This window comes from Anolis sagrei, chromosome 1 (assembly GCF_037176765.1).
Source record: "Anolis sagrei isolate rAnoSag1 chromosome 1, rAnoSag1.mat, whole genome shotgun sequence".
NCBI classification, from domain to species: Eukaryota; Metazoa; Chordata; class Lepidosauria; order Squamata; family Dactyloidae; genus Anolis; species Anolis sagrei.
The window spans coordinates 121,299,912-121,315,111 of NC_090021.1; positions in this window are offsets into that span (position 1 = coordinate 121,299,912).

Here is a 15,200-nt window from a genome sequence, read left to right on the forward strand (position 1 = left end):
TCATCCATGTGACGAGGTCCTTATACATGAGGTCGACTTATACATCAACATGTACAGTAATTGCTATAGCTGGGATTGCTCCCAAGTAAATATGCCTGGGATGGCAGTCAAGTATAATGGAAGAAGGAGAGGGAAAGTGTGGTGATACAAAAATGAAGAGGTGGAAGGAAAAAACAATGAAAAAAATTCACTAGCCTCAGGCAAAACTTTGAGCAATAGTTTATCTAAAACTGATAAAATAAAGGGATCACAAGCTGCTAGACAGGTTTAGACCAAAATAAAACTGGGCATGGTGGGTATGTTGTAAACCCAAAAGCATTGCTTTACAACATATCCATCATGCCCAGTTTTGAATATTGCTGGGTTTTGAGGGCAATGACAGAGGCTGATGAAAGTTGCAGTCCACTCACATCAAGGGTGAATTTCATCAATGAAGGATCTGGACCAAACCTGGCACACATAACCATGATGACCAACTTTAAGTACTGGTAGGGTTTGGGGTGAAGGGCTGGGAGTGGGGATTGACCTGACTTTATGGGAGTTGCAGTTCAACCACAGTTACAGAGCAACATGAACCCCATCAAGGATGGTTCTGGACCAAACTTGGCACACACACCCATCGTGACCAACTTGGCGGGGTTTGTGGACAATGACAGATGATGCATGTTGTTGGTCACCCACATCCTAATTCATTTTCTAATGGGACCATTCATGAAATCCAAAAACAATGACTTTTTCTAAAAAATAGTGTTTCAAAAATACCTAATTTGGACATTGCAAAATACTCAAGCTAGTGTAAATATAATTTTGATTCCCTGTCACCACAATAAAGAAACATGGATAACCAGCTGGGCCAGCCTTCCTAGAAAGGGTCATTGTCATCAACTGCGACTATTTTCAAGATCCCTTCTAACTCTTTGAGTCAGTGTGTACAAACTCCTCTCCCTAGTCATTTTAATGGAAGCACCAATTCACACCAATTGGTTATCTGGTGGCAATATTCCCGATGACAAACCTTTTGGCCACTATATATAGCTTAGATGGGTGGTTGTTTGTGTGAACCTCCCAAGTAGCTATGAAATGGTTTACATCTTGTGACCTTTCTAAGTCTGTGTAAGCACAGAAATGGAAAACTGTGACAAGCAAATATGACCCACAGGTATAAAATGATTATTTATTAAATTTATATCCTGGCTTTTCTCCCAAAAAATGGGATTCAAGGCAGTTTATAATAATTTTAAAACATGCTGCTAAAACATTAATTTACATGTAAATAAACATCACTACCATTTAAAAATGCTCAAAGACACATTACAGTGCCATAAACAAAATGCAAAAACCTGCCTAAATAAAAACATCGCCACCTTCTGGTGGAAGAGGGCCAGCCAAATCTCCTGTGGAAGACAGTTCCACAGGATAAATAAATGTTTATAATATTCCAAATTTGTCACATTTTTTTCTTGTTCTGAATGGCCAAGAACCATGGGATGCCTGTAGATCTCCAAGGTGAAGACGGACCTGCTTGTTTCTATGCCACTCAAAGTAATGCATCACAGAAGTACTTGAGACCTTCAAAAGGAACACAGTGCAGAGTTAATCTGCCCTGTCTGCTCCCAAAGTCAAAACAAAAGACTGGGACGAATTATCCCACAATGCAGAGGAGAAGTCACTTAAGCTCCTGAAAGCTGATAATCAAAAAACGTAACTTTCCATTCTTGCTCTAGATTCTGATGAATTTTGCAAAGCATGCAAATGAGTGCTAATTCTTATTTTTATAAGTATACATAGCTTTGCAGCCTGCTGCTACAACCATTTCAGATTGTAAAGGCAATTTATTTATTTATCAGTCAGGAGTAACCAGACAGTTGTATTACATTTTTAACAAAACAAACAAAGAAACAAACAGACAGACAGACAGACAAAACACAAAGTTTGCAAGCTTGGTAGTTGATTAAATGTCCTTTGACCAGTATCTGGCCACTTGGAGTGCCTCTGGTGTTGCCGCAAGAAGGTCCTCCATTGTGCATGTGGCAGGGCTCAGGTTGCATTGCAGCAGGTGGTCAGTGGTTTGCTCTTCTCCACACTCACATGTTGTGAATTCCACTTTGTAGCCCCATTTCTTAAGATTGGCTCTGCATCTCATGGTGCCAGAGTGCAGTCTGTTCAGCGCCTTCCAAGTCGCCCAATTTTCTGTGTGCCCAGGGGGGAGTCTCTCATTTGGTATCAGCCATTGATTGAGGTTCTGGGTTTGAGCCTGCTACTTTTGGACTCTCACTTGCTGGGGTGTTCCAGCGAGTGTCTCTGTAGATTTTAGGAAATGTAAGATCTTAGAAAATGAAAATGTAAAGGCAATGCTTTTCCAAAACAACTTTTAACCTAAGTGCATTAAAGAATTGCTCCCCATATCGTTGTGATGTTGTGTGGTGTTCTTGAGAACCGTCACAACTGTGTTTGTTGTTTTTTTGTTTGGTTGCTTCTGACTCTTAGTGACCCATGCCAGAACTCCCTGTTGGCCGTCGCCACCCCCAGCTTCTTCAGAGTCAAGCCAGTCACTTCAAGGATACCATCCATCCATCTTGCCCTTAGTCGGCCCCTCTTTCTTTTTCCTTCCATCTTCCCCAGCATCATTGTCTTTTCCAAGCTTTCCTGTCTTCTCATTATGTGGCTAGAGTACTTCATCTTTACCTCTAATAGCCTTCCCTCCAATGAGCAGTCGGGCATTATTTCCTGGAGTATGGACTGGTTTGATCTTCTTGAGGTCCAAGGCACTCTCAGAATTTTCCTCCAACACCATAGTTCAAAAGCATCTATCTTCCTTCGCTCAGTCTTCCTTATGGTCCAGCTCTCACATCCATAGGTTACTACAAGGAATACCATTGCTTTAATTATGTGGATCTTTGTTGTCTTCATTATTTTATCAAAATTGGTCCTTGCTCTCCTCCCAAGAAGAAAGCGTCTTCTGATTTCCTGGCTGCAGTCTACGTCTGCAGTAATTTTCGCGCCTAGAAATACAAAGTCTGTCACTGCCTCCAAATTTTCTCCCTTTATTTGTCAGTTATCAATGTCTGGTTGCTATATTCTTAGTTTTTTTTAATGTTTAACTGCAACAAGCTGGGTTAAGAAAAGGCAGAGGAATGAGAGACCAAATTGCCAATATCTGCTGGATAATGGAGGAAGGCAGGGAATTTAAGAAAAAAACAACTATTTCTGTTTTACTGACTTTTCTAAAGCCTTTGACTGTGTGGATCACAACAATGGCTGGATCTATACCTCCAAATAACACAGTGACAACTGCAATATATGGTCAGTGCATATCCATATAATGACTCTGAACTGCACTATATAGGACTACACAGACTATATAATCCAGTCCAGACTGCATTATTTGGCAGTGTAGATCCAACCGAAGTGACAAGTGAAAATGGAGCCAGTTGAGATAGGGAAGGGCACAGCATATTTGGTACAAATGATTTATTTCTGTCCCTGTCTCTCTGTGTATGTTTCTAGGAGAAACAGAAAGTTCCATATATTTATTCACGCACACTTTGGATCTGTAAATCCTACATTCATCTGTGGGTCACACATCTTCAAGATCAATATTGCTGAATCTCAGGATTCTTTGTTCTTTGTCTTTGATTCACTTTCCAGCTGTTCTTTCATCTTGCCTATCCACAAGCAAATCCAGAAATTGGAAGTTTGTGAAGGAACCTGTTGCATGAAGAACAAATCCTAAATGCTCTAATTTTCATTCTACGTCCACTGTTTCTCTCTGTACTAAATCTTAGGCCACCAACCCATTCTTTAGGATGTGTCTTGCTTTCTTCTTGACATTTCTTCTTCCACAATTCTGACAAGATTTGGATAATAGGTGCATATGTGCAAAGAAATAGATTCCCACAAATTAATATCCTCCAGCATTTCAAAGGTGAAAGTTGGATACACACGGCCAAGAAACCTATGACTATAGACCAGATGGCAAAAGTTATTATTGAAGAACAGATAAGCAGTCCGTTTTTTTAAGCTCAGCAGGTAAGGCAAAATTTCAATCTCATTTCATCCCGTTGCTCTACTTTTGTCCTTTGAATTCAGTTTGAAGCTACACAAGAAAACCGAGTACAAAGGGAGAAGCAGGAGAAGAAAAGAGGAACTGGGACAATTAAAAAAGAGACAACAGAGCAGAGTGTTTCGTTTTTTTTTCTTTTTGAACTGTGATCACTCACCACATTCCAAAACACAATACTTATCGCTGTGTTGTCAAAGACTTTCATGGCTGGAATCACTGGGTTGCTGTGAGTTTTCTGGGCTGTATGACCATGTTCCAGAAGCATTCTCTCCTGATGCTTCACCCATATCTATGGCAGGCATCCTCAAAGATTGTGAGGCATATTGGAAACTAGGTAAGTGGGGTTTATATACCTGTGGAATGTCCAGGGTGAGAGAACAGAAGTGTTGGCCCACTCTAACAAGCACCATGTTAGACTACACAGAGAAGCCATTGAAATCCACAAGCATGTGGAAAGTTTCAACAGAAAGGAGGAAACCATAAAAATGAACAATATTTGGCTACCAGTATTAAAAAATACCCTAAAATCAGGACAGTAAATAAATAACAACACTCAGAAAACAGAGGAATTCCAGACAGGAAACAATCAGGGCTAGCTAATACCTCCCAACAAAGGATTCCCCCAGGCAGGAAGCAGACAGGCTTTTAAGCTGCAAAGCCATTCAAAGCTAATCAAGCTGGTCAATTGCAGAATTCACACTTGCTTCAATCAAATAGTTCTATCTCCCATCCTGTACATCATTCTACAGATATATACTCCACTTGCCTAGTTTCCAACAAACATCACAACCTCCGAGGATGCCTGCCATAGATATGGGCGAAACATCAGGAGAGAGTGCTTCCAGAACATGGCCATACAGATCAGAGAACTCACAGCAACCCAACACTTAACACAGGAAGTGCTATGGGCTGTGATGAATGGCCAAATAGCAACCCTAGTTTTAGTTAAAAAGGAGTGACTATCTGAGTGCTGGTGCCAGGGGACCAAGAAGAAGCACCCAGGCGATGGATGCACACCCTCAACCCCCCCCCCCCCCCGGCAAAAGCATGTTCTACATTTGGAAAAAAAAGTTTAGGTATTACATAGGTAAAACATGTCAATTGGGGTCCACTGAAAGAATTTTACTTTTGTATGGGGCAGTGTTTACTTTTTCATATGCTATTCTAACTGTATTACTTTGTACTTCTCAAGCTCCATTGCATTGCTATATGATTTCTTAATGAGTGAGATTATTATGAAAGGCAAGTCATACAGATCCCTTAGTTTGTATGAATTCCTGGAAATTTTAAAGCACAAACCTATGCATATTTACTAAGAAAGAGATGTTACACTACGCTCAGTGGGCTTACTCCTCAGTATGTTTAAGATTACAGCTGCCTGTTTCTTTCAACAGGTTGCCTGAAACACAAGGAGGGGGGGGGGGGGGAAACTTCATGTATCTGGAGGATTTAAGGCAGTTCCGGCATACTTTGCCCACACTGACGAGAGTCATTCATTCACCAGAGGTTGGAAACACTTGGCCTTGAAATGACTTTGCTCTCATTTGGCAAGTCTGCACAAGTGTCAGATGAGTCACAAATGGCTCAGCAAAGCCCAGTGTAACTAAAAATCAGAGGGAAAAAGAGCACTTGAAGGGAAACACAGTAATGAATTACTGTGAAATTTCCAAACACTTTCAGGAATTCAGTCCATGGAATCTGCAGCCTGGAGATCACAGAGTCAAATGGCTTAATGGAGGCCTCCAGAGAAAGGCAGCCCATGTTGTGACAATATTCACACCATCTCTGCCTCCCAAGAGAGTGACCAAGTGTGAGCTCATCTTTATGCCTACTCAATGAATAATTTCAGAGTGGGAGCAAATGTTATCCCCATGACATCTTCAAAGCAACCCCTGATAAGGTGGAGGCACACAGTTCAACCCCTTCTCCCTGTATTTTTATACCTTCCTTGATTTTATGTGGATGCATGAAATCAACGATGTTGAAATAAAAACTTCTGACACTACCATAGAATCATGCTGGAAGACCTATAAAATGTGTGAAGAAGTCATATTTTGTCAGAAGGAGATAAATGAAGCCACGGGTTCTGGTCCCATAGATATCTATCAGAAAACATCACATTGTGGTAGTTTTTAATTGAATAGAAATAGAATAGAATGGTAGTTTTTAATTCAATAGACCGCTGACCAAAAGGTTGGTGGTTCAAATCTGGGGAGCAGGGTGACCTCTCCTCTGTCAGATCCAGCTTCCCATGTGGGGACAAAGAAGCCTCCCACAGGATGGTAAAACATCCAGATGTCCCCTGGGCAATGTCCTTACAGACGGCCAATTCTCTCACACCAATAGCAACTTGCAGTTTCTCAAGTGGCTCTTGACATGAAAAAAAAATTGAATAGAGAAGCTCCTGGGGTTAGAATCTTGTTTGATCTGTTAACTAGTTTGCATGCATTGACATTCACTTTAACCTAAAAAAGTGGCAGAAAAGCATGGGCCTCACAATATTGTTGGACTATAACTCCCAGCATCTCTTAGATGGGGACACTCTCTGGAAGCTAAATGCATTTTGCCTAGCCCTGATTTTTAAAAAAATCTCATCAAACTTCACTGCAACTAGCTATCTTTTCATTTATTTGCCTCTTGTAAGCAATGTGTGTTTAAGTTCCCCATCATAGTGACCCCATTGATTTTAAAATATTTTCTTGAGCAAGGAATGCTTAGAGGTGGTTTTGCTTCCTCTGAAATATAGCTTGCATCACTCGTCATTCATTGACAGTCTCCTATCCAAGTACTAACAGAGGTTGACTCTCATTAGCTCCAAAATCAGACAGGATCTGGAGCCTTTAGGTACATACTACTACTACCACCACCATCACCACCACTACATGGGCTGTTATGTTGTTCTTAGAGTGTTTCCCTCAAAATATAATAATTCCCTTCAAAAGGTATCAGCACATTTGTCACCTCATGTAGTCAATGTATCACACAATGGATGGATTTATTTTTCATTTTTAGCAATATTTTTAATTCTTTCAACTTTACAATATCTTGCTTACACTTAGTTTCCATTTGTGCTTGTGATGGCACGCCCGAGCCTATGGGAAAACTATAGTGTCTGGCTTTACTCGGGGGTTATCTGTATATCTTCTGTTAAGATTAAGACCTTTTAACACAGAGAAGCACTTTAGGCAAGCACTTCAAACAAGATGAAAAAAAGGGTTAACTCCACCCATGACTATCATAAAACAATACATTACAAAAGGAGCCTTTGCTGGCTGCAGACATCTCTCTGGATTCTTCTGCTTCTGATGCAAAGTGATGGCTATAAACTGTCTCAGTCTTCTTCATTGTGAAGCATAAGCTGGTCATAAACTTCTGTTGTCCTGTGGACTGCTGGTATAAAAGTACTGCTGAATGCAGGTGCTAAGGATGCCTGTTTTTGGATTGCTAGGCCTAGGGTTACTAGACAATCCCAAGCCTAAGTCTCTGCTGTAGAAAAGGGGGAGGAGTTCAGCAAGAGAGCTTTGTACAGGGAAATGGAATAGATCAACTAAGGCTGGCCTAGGAGGAGGTGTTATGTTCCACCCAAAAACTAATACAAAGGAAGGTATCTACAGTATTGGGAAAATCTATGAACAGCCTAGTGCTGCATCTACACCAGAGCATTCCAAATATTTTATGATTGTGACACACTTTTTAGACATGTCATTTTGTGACACAGTAATTCAGTTTTAATAGCAAACCTGAGGTTGAAACAAACCCCTTATAAGAAATATGGACACATACATAAACAGTAATAACAGAATGCATAGGGACACATTGAAATCTTTCATTTATATTTTAAATATATATGATTTATTGCTTATTTCACATAGATTCAAAGGGTTATTGTTACATTCTCACACCTACACACTACACCCAATACACAAATATGTTGTGACACACAATTTGGGAAGCTTTGATCTGCATTGCAGAATTAGTGCAGTTTTACACCACTTTAACTGCTATGACTTCGTGCTATGTTATAGTTTTACAAGGCCTTTAGCCTTCCCTGTCAAAGGGTACTGGTGCCCCACCAAATTACAAATCCCAGGATTCCATAACATTAAGCTAAAGCAGTCAAAATAGTATCAGTGAATTAATTCTACAGTGTAGAGCCAACCTAAGTGCTGCAGAAAAAAAAATATTATGCACGATTCAATGTGCAATAAATATTTTAAATTGCTCCATGGGACAGAAACTATTTCCTGCACCATCTGATATACAAGACATAGGCTGTGAGAGTTAACACGGATGTTGTAGCTGTATCTTGTATCAACATAGGTTTGCAACAGATGGCCTTCTGGCTCTATGATTCTATCTGCCCATTTAATGAAACGACGAGTAGCAGATTAGCATTCGTGACAGTGTGCTTGTCTATTTTAGTTGGCTGTTGCCTACGGGCACTTTCGATAATCAGGCCTCTTTATAGATTATCAGTGAGGGAAAAGAACAGAGTTAGATAATATCATGTAAGGTGGACATGATATAACAAGCCAAGGTGAAGAATGCAGATGTATGGGAAGGACAGCGAGAGAAGGACTGGCAAGAGGAACATGAAAGATGAAGGAAAACAACAGCACACAGCAATTGACATTTCCAGAAGGTTATTCCTTTCTAGTTTGAAAAGTAATAGAAACTTAGAAATACAAACTCCACCTTTCCCACATGTTCTTTAGCTTTCCTTCTAATTTTCAACCAAAAGGTAAAGGAAAAGGTTTCCCCTGACATTAAGTCTAGTGGTGTCCAACTCTGGGGGTTGGTGCTCATCTCCCTTTCTAATCCAAAGAGCTGGCATTGTCCGTAGATGCCTCCTAGGTCATGTGGCTGGCACGACTGCATGGAGCACCGTTACCTTCCCGCCAAAGTGGTGCCTATTGATCTACTCACATTTGCATGCTTTTGAACTGCTAGGTGAGCAGAAGCTGGAGCTGACAGCAGAAGCTCACCCCATTCCGTGGATTCAAACTGCCGACTTTCCCATCAGCAAGTTCAGCAGCTTAGTGGTTTAACCCACTGTGAAGCCCCTTTTCAACCAAACTCATCCTTAAATACACTTTCTTAAGCAACCTTCTTCTCTCTCCTTCTCTCTTTACAGACTATAAGCTTCTTGCTGCAGGAACTGTCTATAGGTGTAGCTACACTGTAGAATGGATGCAGTTTGACACTACTTTAACTGCCATGGCTCAAAGCTATGGGAGTTGTCATTTTACAATACCTTTTAGCAGGCCCGTAGCCAGGATTTTGATTCGGGGGGTGGGGGGTGAGTTTGATTCGGGGGGGGGGGGCTGAGTCTGAGTGAAAGAGGGTCTACCCTACATGCCTGCCTTTTAGCCTTATCTGCCAGAGTACTGTGGTGGTACTTCAACAAACTACAGTTCCCAGGATGCCATAACATTGAGCCATAGCAATTAAAATGGTGTGACATTGAATTACATCTACCGTGTAGATGCATCCTCAGTTGCCTAGTTAACCCTGACAACACAGATAGTACAATATGAATGCATAGGCACCAGAGTCTTAAGCTGGCCTTTTTTTTATTAGCAATGCAGACTTAATACTGGCATCTTCACAAAGAGCTGTTATTGTTGGTCATGCTCCCTTTCACACACAATTTCATTGTATTGTCGAGCCTTTATTTTATTGAAGGTTTAATCATGCTGTCTGAGAAGTCCCTTTCGATAGCATCTCCAGACCGATTCTCAATCCCCACATCATTTTCACAAGCTCTCGGCTCTTTCTCTTTTTAAGAAACAGAATGGGGTCATCAATAGCTCACAATCTCAACCCTTTTGAAGTCAGTGGACAAGCTTCCCTTGATCACAGCTGGCTTTCAGAAGGAGCGAAGAGACTAAATCCCCAAAGGTCGCCCTTCTTTCCTCCCTTGCTTTGCACCACGTTGTGTCATTTGCCACAGTGTCCCATTCGTATTCATACTGTGTTCAGGCACATCAAAGCTCCCGATTTTAACAGCCTTGCTTTCCGATTCACATTTGCGCAGTAATCAAAGCAGTGAACAATTACAAAACATTTTTATTTTGTCAGATCACAGGTAACCCAGGACTGTTGCTTGTTCACACATTATAAATAAATCATATACAGTGTACCAGGAGATACATTCTAAATATGAAGAGTAATGTAATGAGAATGAATTATTAACAAGGTCCATCTTGAGTACATCTATACTAGAATTAATGAAGTTTGACACCACTTTTACTTCCAGGGCTCAAAGTTATGGAATCAATGGACTTGTAGTTTTAAACAGTGAGAATTGTGGTTTTGCAAGGTCTTTTGCCTTCTCTACCAAAGAGTGCTGGGTAGACTTAAGCCCTGATCTGTTTTTAGCTGTCCTCTTTAGCCAATCTGGCTTGTTTGGTTTGATCCGATACCACGAGGCAGGCTACCACGGCTCCTCCTCCACTATTTGGCATCACAGTTTAATCTTTTTGATTTTCCTTTATTTTCCTGATTCCTTTTATTTAGTGGGATTTACTGGGAATTGTGAACCTGAGGGACGGTGGGTGGGGTTTGTGCACGCGTGCATGTTTGGAGGCTTGGAGGGTCATCTTTTTAGCTTCTTTTTCTTTTTCCCTTCCTCTCCTTCAGAAAATACTTCAAATGATCACTTCTAAAATATAATAATCCCAGCAAACAGAAAGAGAACCCTCTAGAGTAGAAAGTAGAAACAGCTTTCAGGAAGCAAAATCCCAAGCAGAAAGGAGACTGCAGGCAATAGAGAGAGGGGATTTTTAAGGTAGTCCAGGGAGGATAGCTCCACTGAGCTCCAGGTCATTGCTCTTTCTTCCCTGGGCTTCCTTAAAATGCCTTGGAAAGCTGTGTGGTGTGCTGCTGGTGCTGGGGGAGAAAGCGCATGTGCCTGCCTCTCCTCTAGAGTAGAAACAGCTTTAAGAAGCATTTAACTCGGTCTCCTCCTCTACAAACAGAAGAGAAAGGATCCAGAAAGAGTGGAATCTTAACTCTGATGCTTTTTAAAATCCAGGTCTTCATGAAGGATATGGAAGGAAAGCCTGTGGGAAGTCGTCCCCCCCCCCCCATAATGGACTCGATTGGGTGCTCCCTTAACCTGGTGCTGAAGCCCAGGCTTCCTTGAAGGGAAGAAAGGAAAGTCTCCTAAAGGAAAGGAGAGCCTCGTAAGTTCACCATTGCCACCAATGGTCTGAAAATAGCTGCTTTTTCGGATGTGGAATGAAAACACCCATTCAGCAGCGCCTCTGTTTTTGGGAGGTGTGTGAAAACAGATATGGTGGTCTTTTGATATCTGGCAAGCAGAAATGAAGAGTGATTCATGTAAAATACACAAGCCTGGTGATGGGGCCTAACCAAACAACAACATCTAGGATTCCCTAAAGTTGAACCATGGTAGCTAAAGTGGTCTCAAACAGTATTCATTGTACACCTTACCTGTCCGAACTTATCTCTCCTTATGAACCATCTAGGACTCTAAGATCGTCTGGGGAGGCCCTGCTGTCAGTCCCATCTTTTTCGCAGATGCGCCTGGCGGGGACGAGAGACAGCGCCTTCTCAGTTGTGGCCCCTTGGCTGTGGAACTCCCCCCCCCCCCCCCGCCCCCAGGAATATTAGATCGGCCCCCTCCTTCCTAAAATTTCGTAAAAAAGTTAAACCTTGGCTTTTCAAGCAAGCATTTGCAAATGCAGTGTAATAGGCAAATACAGATCTATGGAACAACTGGACGATGTGAATTGGGAAATGATTTTAGTAAGGAGATGCTACTGATTTTAGTAAGGAGATTTATGTTTTTATTGATTTTCTATGGTTTTATATTATATGCTAAATTATTTTAATTATATTTTATGTTTTTGGGGGCATTGAATTGTGCCGCCATGAGTTGCCTTCGAGCTGAGAAAGGCAGTATATAAATACGGCAAATAAATAAATAAATCAAATATAGTGTAGGTGCACTCATTAAAACTGTCCATCCTAGGCTGGATCTACACTGCTTTCTAATCCACATTCTCAAACCAGATAATCCAGATGATCTGCTTTGAACTGGATTATATGAGTCTATACTGCCATATAATCCAATTCAAATCAGATAATCTGGATTTTATATGGCAGTGTAGATGGGGCCCTAGTCTTCCTTCTAGGCATTTTTTTCTCAAACAAGGAAACAACAGTTTTATGCAAGGCTTCGTGGATGGTTTACTCCTTTGATGGAGGATTATGTAGACAGCCGCAGGCCTATTTGCACTGCACTTTGTGTGAACTTTAATCATATTTCACTTATGCTTCCTCCTCATTCTCCCCTCTCCCCAGTTCTTCAGTGAGAATGCAGGTCAATTGGAAAGCTTTGTGCATCAATTGATATCACTTAGCAGGCTCTGCTCTTATCATTTTGTCAGGTGTTTGATCATATCTCCAATGAGAGCAGATTTCAAAGCAGGATATCTTCACAAATTCCTGATCTACAAATCATTGCATAACAAAAAAGGGGTTCTTTTTTAGCAGAATTCAGACCTTGAGATCTTTGAACACCTCATGTGCTCTCTGATGAGTCTATTTAGAATATTTCTGGGACTTAAGTGCAATAACATCTATTTGCAACGGGTGATTTTGTTATAAAGTAAGTGTAATGAAGCTTCAATGTTGGGATTTAAAGTGATTTGTTCCTTGTCACTTTGGAATTGAAATAATTGCAGTGAAGAGCTGAGCCATGTTACCCTTGTTAACCCTAGCATTACTAAGTCTTAAGAGTTAATTCAATTAATGGGAGCCTGTTACCACATGCCAGATGAACACTTCCAAGGGCAGAAAACATACAAACCAGGACTTCCACAAGCAAGTAGAAAAATGGGGCACAATTGACTTACCTACATGTCCACTCATGCAAAAGAAGAGAGCTTACAAAATAACCCAAACATATTCTTTGCCAGCTCTGCCGAAGAACACACAATGACTCCAATTGTAGATGAGATTGTGCATACTGGGAGAATGATGTCAGAGGAGCATCTACACTGTTGAATTAATGTGGTCCGACATCACTTTAACTGCCATGGCTCAATGCTATGGGACACTGGGAGTTGTCGTTTGGTGAGGCACCGGCACTCTTTGGCAAAGAAGGCCAAAGACTCTGTATATGGTAACTACAACTCATACAATCCCCTGGTGGTGCAATGGGTTAAAACCCTTGTGCTAGCAGGACTGCTGACTGATAGATCAGGGGTTCAAATCCGAGGAGAGTGGGCTGAGCTCCCTCTGTCAGCTCCAGCTCTCTATGGGGGACACAAGAGAAGCCTCCCACAAGGATGGTAAAACATCAAACATCCAGGCATCCCCTGGGCAACATCCTTGCAGATGGCCAATTCTCTCACACCAGAAGTGACTTGCAGTTTTTCAAACCACTCCTGACATGAAAAAAATACAATCTCGTAGCATTGAGCCATGTCAGTTAAAATGGGGTCAAAATGCATTCATTCTGCAGTTTAATGCACCCTGAAACATGGCTCATCATGTTTTGGAAGTTGTTCAGATCTCCCTGTTCAACTCCTAGGGGTCTGGAACGGAAGAGGGTTCAACTATTCGCACAGGAATACTATGGACAGAGACACCATACAGGAGCTCCATGTCCATTTCAAGACCTACTTTGGAAGGGAAGAGGTGAGATTTGTTTCTTCTGCCAACATTGGATCACCAGTCTCTTTTGGAGTGGCCAAAGTTAATTCCTTGCATAAGTGTGCCTGTAAGATCATGGTTTCAAAGTACTCAAGAAAGTTTTTTTCCAGTTTCAGAAAAATCGTTTTCCTTCTGTTCCCCAGTGGATTTTTTTTCATACAGACTAGTTTAGAGGATGGTTCCTAAATTTATTGGATTCAGCCACTCATGTGTGGCTTGAGTGGAAAGATGTGAGAATTTATGACTGAAATGATTTACTCCACAGTGAAGGTCATCCATGCTGTCACATCAGCATTTAAATGTAAATTATTTGGGAGGGGGAACAGCCTTAGTAGTCAATGTTGACAGAATTGAAAAATAGAAATTAACATGTATATATTATAATTAGGCTCTTACACAAGTAACAACATATAGTTAGGGCATGTTTTATATCATTTATAAAAAATCTGCAGTCAGAAGGAATTATCCCAAGTGCTATGGGATTTTCAAATGTGAAGAATATAACTACAATTAATGCCTCTCCTTTTCCTTCGCCTTCTTTGAGATCTTAGACCAGTGGTAAAACAACAAAACATCCGGGCGTCCCCTGGGCAACGTCCTTGCAGATGACCAATTCCCTCACACCAGAAGCGACTTGCAGTTTCTCAAATCACTCCTGACACCAAAAAAAACCTGTGTGTCCCCAGATGTTTTGACCTTCAACTCCCAGAAATCCTAACAGCTGGAAAACTGGCTGGGATTTCTGGGAGTTGTAGGCCAAAACATAGGAGTTTTTTTCCGTGTCAGGAGTGACTTGAGAAACTGCAAGTCGCTTCTGGTGTGAGAGAATTGGTCGTCTGCAAGAACGTTGCCCAGGGAATGCCCGGATGTTTTGATGTTTTACCATCCTTGTGGGAGGCTGCTCTCATGTCCCTGCATGGGGAGCTGGAGCTGATAAAGGGAGATCATCCGCGTTCTCCCCGGATTCGAACCTGCGACATGTCGGTCTTCAGTCCTGCCAGCACAAGGGTTTAACCCACTGCGCCACCATGTTGAGAACCACTGACTTAAAAGCTCAGATTAGAAATGCTGACATGGGCCCCATCTATATTTAATGGAGTTCGATGTTAGCTTTAGCTCCAGACTGAATGATAGCTGGGTGATGGGACTGTAGTCCAGCAGCATCTGAAGCTCAACAGGTTCTTCATGTTTGGTCTATTTGAATTGGCATGGGTTCTTCAGGGTAACAAGCAGGCCTCCACTTGCAAGCTGAGATTTTTGCAACCAGAGATTGAACACATGGTCTTCTCCGTGCTGATCATGTCCTCTTCCACAGAGCTCTTTTATTCTTTGACTAGATTATCAGGCACCTAAAAAGCTGCTAAGATGTGTCCTGGGGTCATGTAAAGTGATTGCTATCTAGAGATTTCTTACTCAAATGTGCTGTCAGCTAGGTTCATTAATACATGTC